The sequence below is a fragment of the Chrysemys picta genome, chromosome 3 (genome assembly GCF_011386835.1).
Source record: "Chrysemys picta bellii isolate R12L10 chromosome 3, ASM1138683v2, whole genome shotgun sequence".
Classification (NCBI taxonomy): Eukaryota; Metazoa; Chordata; order Testudines; family Emydidae; genus Chrysemys; species Chrysemys picta.
Genome location: NC_088793.1, coordinates 199959672 through 199982567, shown reverse-complemented (window position 1 = coordinate 199982567; position 22896 = coordinate 199959672). Strand labels below are relative to the sequence as shown.

General features: G+C 43.2%; 1 protein-coding gene across 14 annotated transcripts in view; it reads left to right on the top strand.

Moving 5' to 3' along the window:
* PLCB4 (phospholipase C beta 4) overlaps window positions 1-22896 on the top strand; it is a 318161-nt gene that overhangs the window by 4330 nt on the left and 290935 nt on the right. For 13 of the 14 annotated variants that reach the window (XM_024110413.3, XM_024110408.3, XM_024110392.3 and 10 more), the window contains exon 2: window positions 22040-22099. The gene's annotated coding sequence lies outside the window, so the exon portion shown is untranslated. Of the gene's footprint in view, window positions 1-10888; window positions 10908-22039; window positions 22100-22896 lie in introns of those variants that run through there. The other variant, XM_065589773.1, reaches the window with a different exon arrangement.

The window sequence follows — 22896 nt, the reverse complement described above, 5'->3', positions numbered from 1 at the left end:
CTGTGTTCCTCTGGAACAATGCCGATTGCAAAGCCCAGAGTGAAGTGTGCATGAGAGCGGGGATAAAATAATTTCAGTTGAGGGCATCTATCTATCGAAAAACTTCGAGGAGATGAGAGGAATCCAGAATTTGACTTTTTTTGGGAAATGCTGGGAAACCGTCCTTTCTGATAAATCTTTGACTCCATAACCAGAACAGCATTCGCAGCATCAACTGCTCCCCTTTCCTAACCCTTCCTTTTACCCCTTCCAAAAAAAGAGACCTACCCAAAGCAGGGTGTTTTTTAATAACCCAAAAAGGAAGAAGCACAAGAGATTCCATCACAGCCATCAGCAAAAGTGGGCATCATATTTCCTAATTTATTTGATATGGAAGATGTAGAGCTACTACAGTGGTGAGTGGCAGTACAAACCCCTAAACTAGGATAGTTTGGTGCCATTTCTTTTGTGTTTTCTCAAAATGGAGGCCAGGTCTCACTCTTTGCCCAGCAAGAACAGTGTCTTCTGGAGCTTTAGAAAAACAGTTGCTAGGCACCTGAGGCAAGATGGTGGCGGGTGATCTGCCCTTCGGTCGTCTTCTTGTAGAGAGCCCAAGACTGAAATCAGTGTCTGATGGAATTTTTGCTGCAGTACTCCTGCACCCAGCCCCAACCCCTGAAGAAGCCTTTATGTGCAGTATTTGAGGATAGTGATTGGGTCTGTGTTTGGGACTGTGATCTTTTTAATACTTATATGCTGAGCTAACCCTCAGAGTTGCAGCACCAGACCACGAGAGGGAAATCTGCTCCCTGTGCAGACTGATGACCCTTGTGGAAGCTGAGTACCCTGCATAGTTCCCTGTTAGTTGGTGTATTGATAGACCAGAGGCTGATATGAAATAATTTTTTCTGACCATTTGGTGGTGGGATTATACTCTTGTTGTTGTTATGCATATATGTGTGTCTGAGTATACATACATGCATGTGTCTGTCAGAATATATTTATATGCACACACACACATGCTCTTTCTCTTTACTGTATGTATTAGTGAGACAAGGTGGGTGAAGTAGTATCCTTTACTGGACCAACTGCTTTGTATTCATCATTAACCTGCATAAGCACTGCTGTCAGCCTGACATCTAGTGTGTGTGTGTGTGTGTGTGTGTGTGTGTGTGTGTGTTTAATAAAAACATTTCTGGAAAAGGAAGCCTATGCACAATTTGAATATCAAATAGTCTGCTCTTAAATACTCATTCCTCATCAGTTCCTTCCTCCAAGTATTTCCTCACCAAAATGTATGCAAATCATTGGTAAAGCAGGGGTTTGCTTTACATATATATAAAGCCTCTCATTTGTGTTCCAATTCTCTTTTCCACAGTGGTATAAACACTGGAATGGTTGTGAAGAAGGAGAGTAAGGGGCAGCCCAATGATGGAATTCTGGGCAGGAGAGGCTGGGATGAATGAAGAGAGTCCGGGTGGCATTTTCTCTTAGGCATTCACTAAAAAAGCTCCTTGTTGGTTTCCCATTCCTGTTTGTCTTTTTCTGGAGATAGTCCGGTGTGCTTACCCTTTGCCTGCTTGAATATGCCCCGTCTCTCAAGCCTCTTTTTTTTTTCCATCTTGAATTTGCACCTGTGCAGAGATATGAAGAGTGACTCTGAACATATATCCAGGGACAGGTCTTCCCTCCTCTTCTTTTGCTTAGTTCAGGAAGTTTTTCCATGCTCTGGATACTGCCCCCACGTCTGCTTCAGGACATCTGTATGGTGGAGTGGCCACCAAAATGAAAAACAAGAAATGAAAGTGTTTCTAACCATAGCAATAGCCTATCCATCCCTTGAAATACACGAAGTACAATAAAAGTAACAATTTTAGTTCCAGTTTAGAATTCTTGCGAGTCATTTTTTCTTTTAGAGCAGAGATGGTAAGGAGATATTATTACAATTTACTCACAACACTTATAAGAACTGAAAATGAATGCCATAATGGGAGGAAGGAAGAGGGGCCATGAGGTACTCACTATAACTGGACCCTTAAAAACCTCTGTGGAGGGTCCTATCCAGGAAAGAAAAGCTGTTTTTTGAGAGCGTAGGGGAAAAAAGCCATAAACTTGCAGTAGAGCTGTTTGCGCCAAGGATAGTGGGGGATCAGATCCATGAAAGGAGAGGCTGTGTGATCCTCTCTGATGGTGGAGGGAAAGGTACGTTGCCCCAAAAGTTGATTGAAAGGCAATAGGAGGACTGCTGGATGAGAGCTTTTATGTCAGATAGAACTCTAGAGGATTGGTGCTGAGGGCTAAGATTAATTGGCCTCTCTGGTGGATGTAAAGACCTGTCTGAGAGCAGCAAGAAACAGTCAGTGTAATTATTTCAGCCTATTTCATGGCCTGTGTTACTTGTGCATCACTTGGCTAGGAAAGTATGCCTAGGAATGTTTTTCATGCGTTAAATGACAAGACAGAAAGGATGAAATTTGATAGCAGGTATATCAGAGCCCTGCAAATTAGGTGCTGCAGCTTGGCATATGAGCTGATACATGCAGGCTGAAGCAAATATTTTGGCCTTAGTGCTCAGTCTGTAATTTCTTGCAGTAAAGATCTCCCATAGGTGTTTATGTTGCAGGTGTTATGTAACTCTTGGAAACCTTCCCCCCACTCCTCCCCATTTTGAGTCTGTTCATATGGTGAGGTCAGCCCTGTTGACTGGTGCGCTTCCGCCCTGAAGATGAAAATGATGGGTACTTTTTTGGGTGGGGAGGGGAATGTGATACTGAAGAATAATAGGGATCCAAAGGGGGCAGCTAGTGAGGAGCCTTGGCAGTTGCGTTTTGTGGTGGTGAGGTGGAAGAGGGAAGGGACTGGTGGAGCTGGGGCAGAGGTGGACACTTCCTCACTCATGCTGGCAGCTGTAAGAACCCAGGAAGCTCTTCCCACGGCTCTAAAGCAGCAAAATCAGCTCCTGCCAATGCATTTTACAATAAAACCCCGCGGTCTTGCTATAGAGGGGCCACTCATCTCCTGATTTCTCCACCTGCAGCTGAGCTCAGCTTCTGTCTCGAGATCCGGGGAAGCTGGCAATATGTCTGGCATCTCTGAGTCAGGCTCCTCATCCCACTGGTTTTCTCTGCTGTATCCTCCCTGTCTCTCACTAGTGCAATGCATGGCACCGCTGTGTTGTCTGCAGGTGCCTCAGGCAGGGAAAAGGGGGGAGTCTTGAGGGTTTGTTTCAGTTCATCGTAAAAGGGGCAAATTTTCTGAGCTGGACTGAATGCTGTTGTCCTGGGCCTTTACACACAGGAACTCCAGCCCCCTTTACGCTCTCTTGGTCCTGGATACTGCCTAGGGTTACCATATTTAAAAAATAAAAAAAAGAGGACACTCCACGGGGCCCTGGGCATGCCCCTTTCCCACCCCCAGCCCCGCCCCAACTCCGCCCCTTCCCCTGAGCACCCGCATTCCCCCTCCTCCCTCCCAGCTACGCGAAAAGGGCTGCCCGAGCGCTACTGGCTTCACGGTTTGCCGGGCGGCCCCCAGACCCTGCGCCCCCGGCCGGCGCTTCCCCAGCACAGCTGGAGCCCAGGAGGGGAAGTGCCCAGCCGGGGGCGCAGGGTCTGGAGGCTGCCCGGCAAACCGTGAAGCCGGTAGTGCTCGGGCTTCGGGCAGCCCCCTTGCCTCTGGACCCTGTGCCCCCGGCTGGGCACTTCCCCTCCCGGGCTCCGGCGGCTGCTGTGCTCCCTGAACTCCTTGGCTCTGCAAGCGCTGAGCTGCCCGAGCGCTACCGGCTTCAGGCAGCCCCCATGCCTCTGGACCCTGCGCCCCCGGAGCCTGGGAGGGGAAGTGCCCGGCTGGCGGAGCAGGGTCCGGAGGCATGGGGGCTGCTCGAAGCCGGTAGCGCTCGGGCAGCTCGGCTCTTACAGAGCCCAGGAGTCAGGGAGCACAGCAGCCCCGGCGCCCGCTCTAAGGTAAGCCAGGGAGTATTTTTCCCGGACATGTTCGGCTTTTTGGAAATTCCCCCCAGACGGGGGTTTGATTATCAAAAAGCTGGACATGTCTGGGAAAAAACGGACGTATGGTAACTCTAATACTGCCTGTCATTGTGCCACCCTCAGTTGGTCTCTTTGCCACCTGGTCATACACTGAAGTTTTGCATGTGACTGAATTCAGCTGGTCCTGGAACCCTTCTCTCCCCAGACCGATACCAGAGCCTGCACATTTGCCTTGGGCCAGTTGGCAATGTGCTCGTGAAATGGCTTCCTTTGAGACATGCTGGCGATAGAATCAGATTAATTTGCAAAGAGTAGAAGTTATTTACTGTGAAAACAGCATGCAACTAAGCGCGAGGATCGTTGTACATGTAAATGGCCTCTGACTAAGAGCAGACCCCTACGGTGGAATGCGGGCTGATAACCTAGCCAGGCAAAGGGAGGAGTATTTGCAGATTTCGAACTATTATGGAAATTAATTGCATCCACGCTGGCATTGCACTGGTGGAGAGTGGCATAGAGGAGAAGCACCTGGTGGTTAACTTTGAAACCAGTCTGATTCAAATGGTGGTGCAACACTGGGGAAACTTCTGTGTATGGGCAAGAGTTGTTTTATAGATGTGCTGTGGGTTGGCACACCACATTTCTCTACTGCTGCCAGAGCTTTTGGCTCCATTACATTAAGTAAGAGACCCTCCCTGACCTTCCTGATCTAGGATTGAAAACAGTGCAGCTGCTTGTGTAGATGAGACCAAACCGTTTTCAGCAGTTGCACAGAAAGAGTGACAGAGACCTGCTGATCATTCTTGCCTCTAAAGGTATCTCTTCCACCATTTCCTCCTGCCTCTGAACTTTGGGAAATTTACATTGTGCTGCCCATATTGCATGTACTATGCAGCTAAAGCAGAAGATCTAAGTTTGCATTGCTGGTAGTCTGGCATCTTGTACAAGCGGTAAGTTCTTTTAGAAGAAGCCGCGTTTCTTTACAGAAGAAGCCTGTACTAAGGAATTTAAGCCTCCAAAAGTAACTTTCTGGAGTCTAGATAGGTTTGGAAGTCCTATATCTTGCTGCTGATGGTCTTCAGTCCATACGGTGATAAAAGAGCTGCAGCCTGGGGAGGTGACGGGTTTGAGAGTCCGGGCTCCAGCCCGATCCCAAACATCGACACTGCAATTTTTAGACCCGTAGCCCGAGCCCAAGTCAGCTGACTTGGGCTCTGAGACTTGGCGCCAGGGTTTTTTTATCGCAGTGTACATGTTTGACAACTGATTTCCATTTCACTGATGCTTCTCCATTTCGCATGCCTAGCCTTCCCCTGACCTGCGGCTTCAGAATATGAGTTTTTAATTGACAATGCTGACATTCCACCAGGTTGGTTTACTCAGTCGTGGATTTTTTTCCCCTGCCTTTCAGAGATAAGTGGTGATTTCAGAACTTGATTGGATTTTTTTTTTATTCTGCTTTTTCAGGTAAATGGGGATTTCAGAGCTTTGTTGTGACAATTTTTTCTATGGGTAGGTCCCTACCAGCATTTCTACTACAGGCAACAAGAGTTGGTTGTGTTAAGAGCAGGGCTTCATTTATAAAAATGGGAACCTACAAGGCAAAATAAAAGTTGACATTTGCCATGGCTCTTTGCCATGTAAGCATGTGTATTTTTTAAATGGCAATTCTTGCTGTATTTTAAAACAAATGTTTGGGGAAAATAATGTGCCTGAGTAGTTTTGACTCTGTATGAATTACATGAAGTTAAAAACAGGCAAAACCTTGTTACTGGCGGGAATGATGGTCTTTTAAAAATGATCTTTGTAACACTTAAACATCAAAATCACTTGAATTAATTTGTCAGGGAATATGTGCACTGATTTGTGCCTCTTTGCCTTAGTTGGGCTTTTCCTAGTAGTAGTGAGGGGTTCCCCGAAATCTTAGAGTCCCATTGCATTTTCATTTCTGTTCCCATTTAGCCTGCCTCTACCCACAATAAAACATTTGTAATTTTCATAATATTCAGTGTATCTCATTTTTGGGATGTCTTGTATGTGGAAACCATCGGTGGGCTTGTCTGATTTACTAAAATCATGAGAAAACTCTAGTAGCTTTCAATTAATAGTTTGAAATGATTAATTTTAGTGACTAATCTTCAGTGACTCTAGTTAGTACTATGTGCTGTAGGCACAGGCAATGGAAATCTGGAAAAATTGTTTTTCATATTCAAAGGCAGCAATGACAGGTACACACGGGATGATATTGCTGGTTTAAATGTTACTCTATACAGATTTAAAAAGTTGGCTGTCTCCCATTTTAATTTAGTTTGGGAATATTCTATATGCACTTGCAGAGAAACTTTCATTAATACTCTGTTCTTCATAATGGGGTTGTTTTCTTTGCAAAAATCATTTTACTAGAACAAAATGTAATAAAGATTTTGAGTCATGCAAAATTACCTTGGCATTTCTTTAGCCTCAGTTTTTGGGTTATTTTCTATTTCCATTTTCTTATTAAAGTTTGATGTTTAAAAAAGATAACTTCTTCCTCTTAGCTGCATTTAAATTTAAACACCATAAATAACCTTCATGAGGAATTCAAATATTTTAAACAGTAACTGGGGGTAACAAAGGGATTGGTTCACACAGTTTCTGATGAAAAGCTGTAGAACCTATTTCTTAATGTAGGAAGGGGCGAAAATTATCTGAATGTGAGAGATCCGTTTTTGCGAACAGGTGTAGGCCTTTGGTGTTCGTTAGGCAAAGCATAATAATAGCAGGATTCACAAAACTTTTAACATCTTGTTCATTCCAGAAAAGGAAGAGTTTGCATGGTGATAATTTCTATTCTAAAACTGCTTAACTTTTGTAATCCATAAAACTGGAATACCAATGGCTAATGTACCCGCTCAGTTGTTTTTTTCCCCAGATGTTTGCAAACCTGTCAGGCAGGTGGAGTGGGATGAAAAGAATTGATTCTTTGGTTTTTAAGAGGTGTATTACACATGTTAAAGACAGGAAATCAATTGTCAATTAATATTTAAAAAATAATTTAAATGAATCATTCCTTAAAGGCAACTGGAAGGTGGACCAAGTCTCCCTATACAATCACTGCTTTTTTATATTGTACGACTTAAATCAAGTTTGTTGTACAGGAAGCAGTACATACTTTGCTGAACTGAGCAACCAGAAAGTCCAATTGGTATATAGCACTTTTTTCATGAATAAAGTTTTAACAGTCAAATTTGGCTCTATATGATCAACAATATCGATTAGCGTATTCTACATTCTGCTATACCCAGGTAACCTCAGCCAGTGCTCTAGTATGTAGCCCAATTCTGCGGGCATAATTTGGCCCTGACATGAACAACTTTACGCCACGGCATGTCTGCTCTAAGAAGAATGGAACTTCTATGAGAGACTGCCCTTTGTTTTAGGTTTATTGGTATCATGCTGGGGGTTGGATTTCTGAATCTGCGCTTCTGTCAAACGTCTTCATTTAGCCCCAAGCTTTCAAAAGTGCACATGGATTTTGGCTGCCTCTGTGGGTTTTTATTTTTGTTTTTTTGGATTACTAACTTTAGGGGTTTTGGGCTCGTTTTCGATTCTGGAGTCTTCTACTAACTCATTCTAGACTAGATTGTGAGATAACAGTCAGGCCGGTGTAATGGGCTGCAGAGTATGGCACTGTACGTGGAGTGTCTAGGGAAGGACATTGTGATCTGGTTCATCTGCTGCTCTGGGAGGGAGTAAACTGCACCCATGTTTATACCCAGGGCAGTGTATGCTGCCCGATGTGCCAGTGCAGCGATGCCTCCTGGCATATTGGAGGTAGTGCCAAGTTTCCATCCATTTCCTGCCCCATTCCATCCCCTCTTGCTCTCTTGTGCCAGGGTGAGGTGAGGACATAGTGGATCTGTGGAGCCTGTCTCTACTTCCCTACTGCTACCTCTGTTTATGTTGCTCTGCTAGCCAGGCCACAGTATGGTCCTGTGTGAATTTGGACAAATCACGAAGTCTCTCTGTGCCTCAGGCTTTCCAGCTGTAAAATGTGTATAGCGACACTTACCTCATCAGATTTTCATGAGGCTTGGTTAATGCTTGACTGTAAATTGCTTTAACAGCCTCAGATGAACGGGGCTACTGGATGTACGTACTATTTTATATCTGTATAAGAAGTGCTGCTAATAACTTAGCAGCTGTTTAATGATACACAGCAGCACTGCACGAGAGTGTAGGACAGAGAATGAAAAAAGGGAACTGTATTCAATAGAAAACATAGAGGATACATAGAAAAAGTAGAGGATACTTAATTACCTACCTCACAATTAGACATGAGGAAGGAAAACCAACCTGACTCTTGCAAAAAGTGCTATGCGATATGTAATGAGGACAAGAGGCGAGGATGTTTTTCTTGCCTCTCCTCTGAAAGTAAGTGCCTCCAAACAACACAATGACTCTAACACCCTAGCAGGGCATTGGTTCAGGAATGGCTCAGAAGTAAAGTACCATCTGTTGAAGAAATCATCAGCATCTTTTGTTTCCCTTTGGGGGCTCCATGCTCAAGAATTGACCAAGCCAAACCTTTCTTAGCTTGTGAGACCTGATGAGAGAAACCTTTAGTCTGTTCAGATGAAATGCTTCATTTTGCCTTCAGAACTTGTGTCTTGATGAAAGCGGTGTACTGTATTTTTGACAGCTCCATATTGGGTCTATGTCTCACATTATTCCTGCTAAAGCAGTGTTTCTGAAACTGGGGTCGCGGCTTGTGTAGGGAAAGCCCCTGCCAGGTTGGACCGGTTTGTTTACCTGCCCCGTCCGCATGTCTGGCTGATCGCGGCTCCCAATGGCCGCGGTTCGCTGCTCCAGGCCAATGGGAGCTGCTGAAATGGGCGCGGGCCGAGGGACTTACTGATATGATGCACAGAAGTCTTCTTAAAGGTGAAGTGACCAAGGATATGGATGCACATACTTGCAGCATATCTCTACAAATATTTGCTAAAGTACAGGCACAATGTAAACATCAGAATTTAGGAATGCTATGTAGGTTGGAATCATCCTTGAGGATTCTCATTCCATATTCTGAACTGTAAGATCTCTAAGGCAAGTACTATATTTGTGTTATTTATTACACATCACTTAGAAGAACAGGGCCCTTGCTGTTTTTATTTTTTATTTTTTGGGGGGTCTTTAGGTACTATCGCAATAGAGGTTGTAAATACATTGCTTTGAAGCTTAGGACACATATTCTGTGCAAGTTAAAGGATAACAGTACCTATGTTGTTCAGACCAGCAAGCTGAAACTTCTAAAGATAAGCAGCTCTCAGCATGAACAGAACAATTGGGTGTCTTGAAATTCCAGGTATCTGGGACTTCCTCTTCAGCACCATATGGGTTACAGGAGTTTATGGCCACATATGTTAGCAAAGGGAAAGGAATCCTATTCAACTTTTTCTTGACTATGCGATGCAAATTAAAATAGTACAAGCTCAGGGATATGAACAATACCACATCTGGGCAAAGTACCAGGAGTGCAGCAAAATTTATGGGACGAGGCATTGCCTAAACTAGTTGAACTTACATTTCACATGCCACTAAAGGCCCCTACAGGTTTCCTTCATTAGGAAACCAACCTGATTTTGGTTTGACGTATGGTCCAGTAATTGCAGAGCTACAGTATCTTTGGGCTTGGGAAATATAGTCTGGGATATTGCATTTATGGAGCAGTCGAATGTTTTGTGACCCTGGGCTTCTGGCACAAATGTAAAAGTGCTTCATGCAGTGTTAGTTCTAGCTCTGAGGATTCCCTTTGTAAACTTTCAAGTTGGAACATAACTCAAGAGCACATTCATTCTGTGTTTGGCAACAGGAACGAGACAGTTAGAATCAGCAGCACATGCTTAAAGGGACAACATCAGTTTGAAATCAAGTCTGTTTGAACAATGAGTTAAAATACCCTCCAATACTGAACCTGCCACTGAATCCCCGTTCCAATCTTGGTTGCTTTACAGTCACATTTTTCTACTTTGTAGGAATGTTTTTTCTCTTCCGTGTTGTGTTAAAGACCCACAAAAATGCTGGGTACTGATTAAATAACTACACAGGGGAAACAGTACAACTGACAGGCACAAAATGCAGTTAGATAAAGTAAACAAACTAGAAAAAATATGACAGGTTTCAGAGTAGCAGCCGTGTTAGTCTGTATCTGCAAAAAGAACAGGAGTACTTGTGGCACCTTAGAGACTAACAAATTTATAAATTTGTTAGTCTCTAAGGTGCCACAAGTACTCCTGTTTTTTTAGAAAAAATTTTTTTCCCCTCAAAGCCCTTTCAGCTACAGTAAGGTTCTGTGCTATTTAAAACATTATGTATTTATATTGTTATAAAGCCAAGGAGCCCCAGTCAAGAATTAAAGCCCCATTTTGCTAGGCACTGGATATGCATAGGTACTCCTTGCCTCAAAGATCTTACAGTCTTAAGTATAGGATAAGGCAACAAGTATATACTCCTGATGGACAGAGGGAGCAAAAGGGAACAACGAGACAATCAGAAAAGTAATAAGGAGCAGTCAGAGAAGACCAGCTGCCTGGCCATTGGATTCCATAGTACATGTGAACAAATTTCAGCCAGAAATGTTAATTTTAAGTTGATGGCATTCCTTTAAATGTATCCCTAGGTCCAGGGCTAGCCATTGGCTGGAAACTGCTTGGAGCGGGCTACCTTAAAAAAGAATTTTGTTTGAATGACGTCTTCAGGATCAAGCCCAGTGTGTTTGCACAGTGAGGATGTGCCGCATAGATGTGTAACACCCAGTTCTGTTTGCTGAACAAATAAGAAATTAAACTGATGGCTCGTGCTTTGTTCGTTTATAGGGATCAGCAGACAGTGAGAAAATCTGGCTGGATAGACCTGACCTGAAGATTTCATACACAGAAATATCTTCAGAGTTTTTAAGAAAAGGTGTTGTGCTTACAGTTTAATATTTAAATACCATGCTAAATATTTAATATACTTTAAGATTCTTTCGGTGAATTTTAATCCAGCAGTAATACAGGAACATTGTTTGTTTATTACTTTCAATATTGCTAGTTCACAGTAATGGCACTTCTAGCAGGTTGATGACTGTCAGGCTCAGAAATAGCAATTGTAATACGATAAAATTATTCTGAAACACATTTTCGTGGTTTATTCATGGTAAGATTTGCTTTTTTGCATGTCAGACTGCTGACCAGAGCAAAATGTGTTTACTTGGAACTGGATATACAAAAAGACATGTTCTCGTAGACTATGTATGGAAAGAAAAGAAAATTAGTTTGGTTTAACCCAGTTGTTATTTAATTTCAACTTTGTGTAGAATCCATTTAAATAAAAATTTCTGGCAGCTCTGTCTTTTGATGGACATTATAAAGTAATGTCACTTAGAGTCAGACTCCTATGAAATCAGTCTTCGTTGTCAGGGGTGGGTGGTTGGGTGGGGGGTGGGAATGGAAACAACACACATCTATTAAACTAAATTTTACTGCGTTCCCTTTGCCGTTGTTGAAAATATTTGTTTGAATAAAACTTCCTTTCACCAGCTCCTCCGGGATCCTACAGTGAAGTAATAATTCTGTGCTGTAATATTCTGCTGGCATGAAAATTATTATAAATTCACCACTGTGTGATCTGATAAGAGGGGCCAGGAGGGAGAAAGCCCGACAATTTAGAATTAGCAAAGATAATCTCAAAAAAAGTGAAAGCTGAATGAATTTCTCTGATACCTTTGAAAATGTTCACCAGCATTAAAGCTTCTCTGGATGAAAATGCCTAATATGGTCGTATGTGTATTGCCCATTATCTTAGGGTACAGAAAGGCAAGGGTATTCCATACCAGTGTTCTGTTCAATGTGACTCTGTACAGTGCTATGTATCCTGAATGATAAATGTCATGTAGTAGTCCCATTAAACATTAAAAGGGAAAAATAATTCTGCTTAATCCTTCTCTTTCACTGTCAGTACTATATAGAAGGTAGGGGTAATGGAAAATTTAGATCAGAAGATGCCACGTTACAGTTGCTGCTGGCCTACATTTCAAAGTATGAACCCAGATGAACATTCAGTCTTTGGAAGACAGGAGCATCCCAAACAGAACTACTGAGCGGTGATCAAGATAAAGATTACCCTGTACGTGCAGAGTTTTCTCGGGAAACTCTAGCTACTGCACTTTATTTTAGTGCCTGAAACTTCCTACAGCGAGGGCCGGATCCAGCCCCCACTTCGGTTGCTGCAGAGCACCCTTGTGCTATGGATCTGGTGTGGTTCCACTGGACTAAGGCTGGCCAGTAGGCTGAAGTAGCCCTATGCAGAATGGCTGTGCATCCTCGAGGGAGGATTCTTTCCCTTCCCATCCTATCACTTGCCCTAGTGCCTAGCCTGTCCACATCTCCCCAACACCTGACCTGGCCAGTCAGGCTGGGCACTAGAGTCTGGATTTGTCCCTAAGTGACTGTCTGCTTCAAATGCATTATGAGTCACCTTAACTTCACTCTTGGCTGTGTTGTAGTTTTTTCATAAAAATATTGAATTTCATTGGCCAAAGCAGAATTAAAGTATTTGCACTTAAATGAGCTGGGATTGTTTGTAGTGCTCATAAGTGAAGCCTTGGATTGTTACCTAACTTTCTTTTTTCAATGACTCATTTCATAGATTTTTGAATTGCGTTTTTTAGGATAATTTTGGTTCTAAAGAACGACTACAGATACTCTATAAAAATCAATGTTTTTTTTTTTAATTTGGCTTTAGCAAATGTAAATAGAATATTTTATTTACTCTTGTACTAGTTGGTGCCCATCTGTAGAGCTTTAGTACAATGTGTAAGAAAAGTAATTTGACATCTGGCTGGAATATACGGAAACGTAGAGAGAATAGTGCATTCCTATAGTTCTTATGTCTAAAGACAAAAGCTCCTTTATCTTATTCATTATTTTTACCTTTATTTACATTAATTGTCTGAATATACGTCTTTGGGAAATTTTAGAAATAAAATGTTAGCCTGTATTTCTGAGGTACGTTGAAAGTGTATTAGGATCAGAGTTTGTGGTATTGCAGTTTTGTTTATTTTACACAAAAGAGGATCTTACTTATTGCCTGCTTTAAATTATTACATTTTGAGTGATAAAAATAATCCATTTATTTTAGAAAAATATTAAAAATCCATTAGACAGTAATGGTTTGCTTATAAACGTCATTAAAAAGGATGCAATCACTGTCATTACAGTCAGTCTGCTTTTCGGTAAGAATAATCCTAAAATTCCAGCCCATCTGGAGAGCCATTAAAAATCCTTTTTCCTGTGGAACTAATCTGGATGTGTCATGCAACCAGTCCATAACCCATTCTGTATAGATATCCAGAGTAGCTTTTGCTTTTCAGATCGATCGTATGCACCCTGATCCTGCTCTGAGAAATGTGCAGCAAGCGTGTGTGTGTGTGTGTGTGTGTGTGTGTGTGCGCGCTGTATGTATTATGTTAATTGCAAGATCGGTGCCAAGCTGTCCAAATGGCAATACCCACCGGCTATACATTTTTTTTTTTTTACTGGTAAGGCAGTTTGCTTACTTCACACAATGTGCCTGAGCACATATGTCCTTTGTACAGCCATAGGTGGTTTATGAAAGTGGAGTTTTCTATTGATTCTATCACTGTATTCCTTTTGGCAAAAGCAGACAACATTCAGTTTTTTAATGTCAGTTTAGAATAGCCACTCTTAAACTGGTTCTGCCGAGGTAGAAAGCTACAGTCTGTACAAGGAAATGTAAAAAAGGACCTGTCATGCAGAGTAACTTCAACCATCATGTCATTTGTCATCTACACTGTGTCATATGACTGATACTCAGTTAAGTGGGAAAATATCTGACTGTGATATTACTTGATCCAGATCCTGTATACAGGGATGCAAGGTTGCGTAGATTCATAGATTTTTTTTTTTAGGGCTAGAAGGGATTATTAGGTTATCTAATCTGACCTCCTATATATCACCGGCAATTACATTTCACCCAGTTATACTTGTGTTGAGTCCATTAACTTAATTGATTAAGCAGATTATCCGGAAAGGCATCCAGTCTCTATTTGAAGACATCAAGAGATAGAGAATCTACCACCTCCCTTGGCAGTTTGTTCCAATGGTTACTCACCCTTACTGTTAAAAAGGTGTGCCTTATTTTTGCATACAAGGAATACAGTGAAACAAACTGAATTTGATGTCTGCATATGAAATTGATGTCTGCATATGAAAACACAGCACTCTGGATGATTGAGTAAAGCACAGTTCAACCCTGAAAAATGACTTAGCAAAAATGTCTGCAGTGTTGTTGTAACTGTGTTGGTCTGAGGATAATAGAGAGACAAGGTAGGTGAGGTAATATCTTTTATTGGACCAACTTCTGTTGGTGAGAGAAACAAGCTTTTGAGCTACACAGAGCTCTTCTTCAGGTCTAGGAAAGGTATTCTGAGCATCACAGCTAAATATAAAGTGGAACAGATTGTTTAGCAGAGGTAGTTAGCTCGTATTCTAAGGGACCGTTCAAGGTGGAGTGGTCCGTTAACACATCTGCAGTCACAGGCCAAAAAGAAAAAGAAAGAAAAAAAAAAAGGGTGTGTGTGTGTGTGTTAGTGGTTGTTGTAGATTGTTGTAATAAGCCATAAATATCCAGTGTGTCTGTTCGGTCCATGATTTTTAGTGTCTAGCTAAGTTATGAATTTAAGCTCCCAGGCTTGTCTGTTGAAAGTGTTTCGCAGGTTTCCTTTGGGGATGAGGACTGATAGGTCAGATATAGAGTGATGGCTTTGTGAAAAGTGTTCACCCACAGGTGATGCGGCGTTTTTGTCTTTTATTATTTTCCTGTGTGAGTTCATTCGAGAGTGTAGAGATTGTCTGGTTTCATTCACATAGTTGGGGCATTTAGTGCCCTGGATAAAGTACTCCACATGTTGTGATGGGCATGTGTAGGACCCATGATCTTGGCAGGTGTGTTGTGGGGGGTGCTGATCATTGTAGCAGCGGAGAAATGTCTGCTGGTTTTGCATGTGTTTTTCTGGCAGGGTCTGGCGCCACTTTGAGCAACTGTGTCCTGATCTGTGGGGAGCTTGCTTATGATGATGATCTTGGAGAGTTTGGGGAGCTGTTTGAAAGCCAGAAGCGGGGATTCAGGAAAGATTTTTGTCATTGAGTAGGGGTTGACCTGCTCCAAAACAGAAATAAAACCTCCTCCAACTGCACACCCCTAGCTGTCACCTACCACTCCACACTGGAACTTATACAGGGTATCATCAAATAGCTGTAACCCTGGTGCATTATCACCAGTAACAGAGGTGGTTCAGGCCAAATTGTGTACTTGGCTACTATTAAGTGCCCCTCTGTTTTTGACTTCTTCGGATGTGAGGGCCAGGAGGCAAAGAAGTGTCTGGCGTTACGCAAGTGTGTATGTCTTTCTCTTTCTGGGTCAGATGCTACAATTTGCTTACCTTCTTGGAGGACAACCAGAGCTCATGCCACCAGTGGTAGCCAGCCCAATGCCCTAAGAAGTCTGGTTTGTGCTGGGGCCTTTTGGTTTTGTGTGTGGGCGAGGACGTGGCTGAGTCTCTGGGTTAATACTTGAAATATTCCAAATGACTCAAGTCGCGCAAGACTTTGAACGGGAGGAAGTAATTGATATATGTGTGTGGAAGGTGTCACAGATGACAGACCAATGTTCCTGGTAACCCTCCATTGCAGGAAGAAACTGAAGTTTCTCCAAAGCTGCATATAAAACTGTGAGGAGCTCAGCTTTGTTAAAGCCATAAGCTCCCCTGAAAGCAAAATCTGGCAGTGTCTATCTTTGAATAAGTGTTGGTAAGAAGCAGAATGGTGACTTAATGTTGTTTTGGTGAGGGAGATTTCCTGGCCACGGGCTTGTACCAGCTGGCACCACTTTATCAAAGAACTAGCAGTGAGTAGACAGAGCGTATCTTGGGTCCATAAGGTCATTAACAGAGAAACTGTAAAGGAAGAGTCTGTGAATCTGGTGAAAATTGTCTTGGCCATTTTGGGAACACTGACCGTATATATAGCCAAGTATAGGAATAGGGAAAGGACTGGCAGTATGACCGGATGGATCTTTTATTTTTGCCTGTGTAATATGGGACATTGCCAGAGCTGATTTTTAGGGTTATATATGGGTATGTGATATCTGCAATCCTTATTAATGTCCTACAGCAGGGGTCGGCAACCTTTCCGAAGTGGTGTGTCGAGTCTTCATTTATTCACTCTAATTTAAGGTTTCGCGTGCCAGTCATACATTTTAACGTTTTTAGAAGGTCTCTTTCTAAAGTCTGTAATATAGAACTAAACTATTGTATGTAAAATAAATAAGGTTTTTAAAATGTTTAAGAAGCTTCATTTAAAATTAAATTAAAATGCAGAGCCCCCAGGACCAGTGGCCAGGACCTGGGCGGTGTGAGTGCCACTGAAAATCAGCTCACGTGCCGCCTTCGGCACGTGTGCCGTAGGTTGCCTACCCCTGTCCTACAGCCATAGATGTTTAGCTTGTCTCTCCACATTATCCCAGAGAAACTCCAGAAAGAATGCCAGGTCAATTGGATTAGATTTGTAGCTTTAAGTGACCAGGATGTAACCCTCTCTCTCCCTCTTCCTGTCTACTGTGGGTCCAGCCTTTCCATTTCCGGAAGAATCCCTCCTGCTTTTCCACAAATCCTGGACCCAGTGCGTAGTGCTACGCTGTGCAATCATGGGATTAGTTCTGCAGTGTGCCATGGGATCTGTTTGCAAGGCCCACTAAGTCAGCCGCCCTTCATAATTCAAGCTCCAGAGATGCTGAGATGGATAGGCTGCTGTCAGGAGACTTAAATTGAATGGGTCTGGTCATGATTTCCAGCTAGCGATGGTTGGCTGTTTGCTTCCAGAGCCTTAGATGGGCTATTGGTTATCTAGGGATGGGAACCCTCATACTTCAGCTATGCAATGCTATGTGTTATGTAAGATTGAGAGAGAAATGTATTTAATGAGGCACAATGTGTGCTCTGTCTTCAAAGCTACAAATCTAATCCAGTTGGCCTGGCATTCTTTCCAGAGTTTCTCTGGGATAATGTGGACAGACAAGCTAAACATCTATGGCTGTAGGACATTAATAAGGAATGCAGATATTACATACCCATTTCTAACCCTAAAAATCAGCTCTGGCAATGTCCCATATCACACAGGCAAAAATAAAAGAACCATCAGGTCATACTGCCGGTCCTATCCCTATTCCTATGCCCGGTGCCTTCTTTAGTACCCAGTATTCAAGCCCTCCTCTGAAGACAGAACATGAATTTTCTCATAGGCTTTTCCGTAGCACTCTAGTATCTGAGTGCTTCACAAACATGAATTCATTTAACTTCACAACTCCACATTTTACAGATGGGGAGCTGAGGGCACAGACAGATTAAGGTCAAAAGTTTCCACTATTTCTGAATGCCTAAACTGAGATGCCTGGCACACAGTTTTACAGCGTATTTAGGTGTCTATAGCCCTATATGTGTTCAAAGCACAGCTCCCATTGAGTTCCGTTATAAGTTGTGAGTGCTCAACACTTCTGCAGTGCAGATCCTAGGGTCTCAAGTCAGGCGCCTAGAAAATGAGGAACACATAGTTAGTGACCACCTTTGAAGAGCTTGGTATGTAGCAAGATATATAAGGTCAACTTATTTGTCCCTCCATATTTTATTTTTCTTTATGGCACGAGAGAATTGAGAACCTTACTTAGGTCATGTCCGCGTCTGCACTGACTTTACAACCAACGGTGGTGTGAGGATAAACTTGAAGTAGCAGCTGTTGGCTGTTCCGGCCACCGAAATCCATGGTCACTCGGCATTTCCATGAGTGCAACTGAGTCTTGAATCTGGTTCAAAGTCTTTGCCCCAAAGAGTTTACCATCTCACTAAAAAGACCATTGGAGTTTCTGAGCAGAATCAACCTTCTGAAAAATACTAAGCTGGTGAAAGATAGACTTTATTTCTATTTGTACAAAGAAACAGAAGCTGAAATTTTTTTTTCATTAAACTTTTCAACATGTCAGTCATGGGCCGAAATGGAACATTAGAAATTTCAGACCCAAAGGTAATTTCCCCCCAGAAAGGCTATAAATGACTGATGATAGGAGTTTGGGGACAAATTCTGCTTTGTTATATACATGAAGTCTGGAGTAATGCAAGTGACTTTGATGGATTTACCCTGGATTTACACTGGTATAACTGAGTTGAATTTGGCCCAGAATCTGTAGATGTAGAATAAAAACATCCATCATGTATTTTACAAACTGTTGGAATGATCTGTTTATATATTAAGATATTATTGTTATGTCTTGCATCGTTTTCCCCACAGCAGCATGTTTTGAGTAGTGAGTTAATTATTCTGTGCTATGAGCTGATTTCACGTGTCCCTAGAAACAACTGTAGAAACTGGGTTAGTCTTCTGTGTGTGATTGTGCAGTAGTGAGACCAATATAAAGGTGCATTGGGATAAGCAGAGAAATTGGATCTATTTTTTTTTAAGTAAAGTAAGCTTTTGTTTTCTTTTACTGGAAGAACACATTGTCAATATTTAGTGAAAACGGAACAACCAACCCCCTCAACAGTTGTCCCCTCAGACTCCGTTTATATTTCTGGAATGGTTTCAATTCTGGTGGGAATTGCTGTACACCTCTGGCAGCTTGGAGAGAATTCAGTGTAGTCTTCAATCAAGTGATTTACTGCTATTAACAACGCAGCCTAAAATCATTGTAACCAACACGAGTGCAGGGTACAACTGTGAGGTGCTGTGGTACAGTTCTCCTTGCATACCTGGCATGGTGGTCTGTGTACCATCAGCCCAGAGACAAACACTGTAGGCACTCCACGATTATGTAATTATTATTGTAGTATCTAGAGTCCTAGTGAAAGACCAGGACTCCGGTGTGCTAGGTGCTGTGCGTTGTTATGATCACTAATTGTGTGCATTATGGTGGTGCAAGAGCCAACCAAGAATGGGGCCCCATTGTGCTAGGTGCTGTACAGAAACAGTCGTGGCGCTTACAGTCTGAATAGACCACACAGATTGAGGGCAGGGGAAGCGGTAGAACGCCCAAGCAGAGTGAGCAATGTGATGGTAGCAAATGGCATGTTAGTTCCATGATTTTTTGGGGGGAGGGTTGGTTTAGTTAGGCGGGGATCAGCTCGAAGGGAAGGGGCTAAGGGGGACAGAGGGAGGGCAGAAGGTAGGAGAGGCAGGTGTGGAACGAAGCTGAGGCAAAGAGTTGGAGCTACTCCTATCCCTATGGCTGGAGACTGTGGCTGGCTGCTCTCTGCGGTTCTCCCTCAAGGTTGCATAGCTTGGTGGAGGGAAGGCATCGTTTGTATCTTAGTGCCCCCTGCAGTCGGGGCATGATGCTCCAGCCCCTGGTGGCTTCCCATAAACACTTGGAGTAGCAGAGGCTACTTTTACTACAGCTGCCAGAAATAAAAGGTGCAGATGTCCCCAGGCTCAGTGCTTTAACGGTTACAACAAAAAGTCAATCCAGCAGTCCTTCATTCAGCCACTAGGGGCAGTCCAGTCCTGGGGTATAAAGGCAAGAGTCTCCTTGGGATCCCTCCATGCTGAACTCCTGCGGAGGGGAAGTCTCTACCCAGCCTGCCAGTCACAGCTCCTAGGTTGCCCAGCCTTTCCTCCGCAGCCGCGCTGCTGCTCTTGCTGTCACATAGCCTCTGGCCGTCTCCTGAGAGTGGTCACCTCTGCCACTTAGGGTGTCGTTCTATTTACCTTTGGCATTACGGCGCTCTCTGCTGGCTGGGTATTGAACTAGGTAACCCAGGGTCCTCTGCCACTACACTATTGGGCATGGTTAAGCAGTTTCGAATGAGTGATATTCGCTTAGAATGCAGTGTTATTCATTTCAGCAAGATGTATAGTGAATAAAAATGTGGGGGCAGATGTCTAATAGTCGCAACTGTCTGCAAAATATAGACTAGCCAGCAGCCTCATTCTTAGAGCAGTTTCGAGGAGATTCTGGTCATCATGCGCTCCCAGATCTGGCCACTTTGGTGTTAAATAGTTAAAAATGTAATAATAGTGAAAAAATGTAAAAAATTGTTATTAGAACTGGATAGGATAAATGATAAACAGTCATAGGTCTTCTTTTTTATATCACTTTCTTTTCCTCAAGATTTTGAAAGGACCCAGCTCAGAATTAGGCCCAACGACATGCCAAGTGGATACAATAACTTTTGTGATTTAATTTTGTTTTGTTTTGTAGAAAAAGATTAAATTAAAAGAGAGGAAGAAGTAGGCTTTGTACAGTTATTTAGGAGTTATTAATACAGATTTATTGGGAGTCATTACAGTGAACTGTATTAATCTGTTTAAACATGACTGGAAATAAATATTTTAGCAGTTTCTAAACTATGTGTTATTTACCTAGATCACTTCAGATACTTTTGATAACATCATGGTCTCATCTAAATCCAGATTCAGACAGTTTTTTGAAAAGAGATTTTCCTTTTTCCCCTTCCCACACCTATTCCTTTAATTCCTTCCCTGCCTTCTTACTCCAGGAATTACCCCCATATGAGTGTTCATTGTATTTTGAGCTCTCCAGCGTGTGCATGATTTAGATGTGCAAATCAGTATGGTGCATTTGTTGTTGGACTTTTTTTTTTTTTTATAAACTAACAACAAAACAAAAGCAATTTACAATATTCGTATAGGGTGAAATTCACTAGATTTGTGCAAATCCCTCCTCACCGCTTAAACCCTGAGTTTGCGCAAGAGAGTGCAAGGGGTCAGTTTCACCCAGTAAGCAATGAAACTACTGCGTGGGGTATACTGCAGATAGCGAAACTATTAAAATGTGATCGGTAGTTACTGAAGGCTCAGTTGGGAGCCTGGCTGTTCTCCCGTAGGAGGGAGTAAGGGGGTGGAGTGAACCACTTTATTGCCCTGTGCTGCATTCCTATGGGCTGCTAATTCCTTTCCTGCACAAGTGGGTGGGGAGCAGGGCCGGCTCTGGCTTTTTGGCCACCCCAAGCAAAAAAAAAAACAAAAACACCTGCGGTGCGGCCGGAGCCAGGGTGCAGGGGGACTCCCTGCGCTGCAGATGTGCCCCGGCTAGCGGGGGGAGGGGGAGGGAGTGCGGGGGAGAGAGAGAAAAGGGGGGTGGCCAGGGCTTCAGTGGGGCGCTGCCACGCAGCCCTGCCGCCTGCCGGGAGGGCTCTGTGCTGCTCCGGTCAGCTGGGAGGGAAGGACGCGGGCTGCCCTGCAGGGCGATCCCATCCTCCACGCCGCCGCCCCCTACAGGATGGCCGGAGTGGAACACCACAAAAAAAAAAGAAAAAGAAAAAAAGAAAAAGCGTCCGTGCCGCCCTAGGATTGGGCGGAATGCCGGCTCCTACAAGCTGCCGCCCCAAGCACCAGCTTGCTCGGCTGGTGCCTGGAGCCGGCCCTGGTGGGGAGTGGTCTGCCAGGTGTGGGAGTGGATGGAGCCTTAGTTCCATCCCCCTCTAGCGTATTTGCTTGTGCTGTACAGTCACTTTATATCCTGCCCTAGAGCAAGGGGGAGGCAGGGATTGTGAACCTCAGAATTGAAATCAGATGATTCCTGTCCTGCTTCTGGGTCAGCACAGCTACGCACTGTTGAGCATCATTATAAGGTTACAGTCTGGTCTAAATGTTTTGGAAAAAACTGATACAACATGTCAAAGACTCACCCATAGGCCATGGCTCGTATTTTGTTTTTGTTTTGATAACCACTGCATAAGGGAATTTCCAAGTAAAATTAACACCAATCAACAATGTTTTGATGTAAACTGCAATACTGCACATAGTCTCATCCAGTGGAGGGGAAATGTTTTGGGATAATCTATTGTATTTTGTTAGGATAAGCGCAAACTAGATTTTTAATTTGTATATACGATGATTGTTCTTTGAAGTTGCTGTTTTTAAAATAGGCACGATGTTCTATTATATATTTAATTTACAGCTTTGAGAACTTTCATGTATAGTATCTTTGTTTCTGAAAAAACATCTCTTTTGTTTTTTGCTTTTTAGGGGAGAGCAGCAATTTTTCCACCATGGAAACCTCTACAAAGTGATCGTTGGTTTACGAAGGTAGATGTCTTTTCTTTTTTTGCTTCTTTTTAGCAGTTTTTTATACTGTGTTTATAGACGACTCCAGTTCAAAATATAGCTCAATGCGGCTATGCATGTGGTTCATGCTAGTAGAAAATGGAACTTAGTCCAGAGCAAAGAATGGCCGTTTGGAAACGAGAACGATAAAGCTCCATGAGCATGGACACACCATTTGCTTTTTTGGCAAAGTGGCTGCAAATTTACTGAGCCTTAAAATATCTCCTAAAAGCAACCGGTCCTGACAGTGGTGAATGGGGGCGGAGGGCAAGTGCCACAGATGTCCCCAAATTGTCTAGGCTGTCGGTGGCTCCTCCGCTTTTTTGATTCTCAAATCCATCGCATCCTAACATTTCCTGGGCTTACTAGACCCATCTTATTCCCAGGCCCGAGCAAGCCACTTCATGAAGCAACCACCAGGCCTCATTCAAGTGTCAAATGTACAGGAAAGGGGCATTAACCCCCCTCTGTGCGCTGGTGAGCACCTGCCACTCCTGACGGTTAATTTTATCTCCACGTAGGGAAAAATCTCACCTGTGCTGCTAGCCTTGAATATTGCTGGTGTGCCCGACCAGCAGCCAGGATTTTACCATATTTGCTCCCAACTTCCAAGAGATGTATGTCATCTGGGCACAACGGTCAGAGGCAGTTCCGAGCAATGCTGTCCTGCTTCAACGACTGGTTCCTGGCCGAGTAGGCCAAAAACTCAGACCACCACCACCAATCTGTCAGGTGTCACCAAACTGTGTGTAACAGCAGGTCACGTGATACCAGCGCAC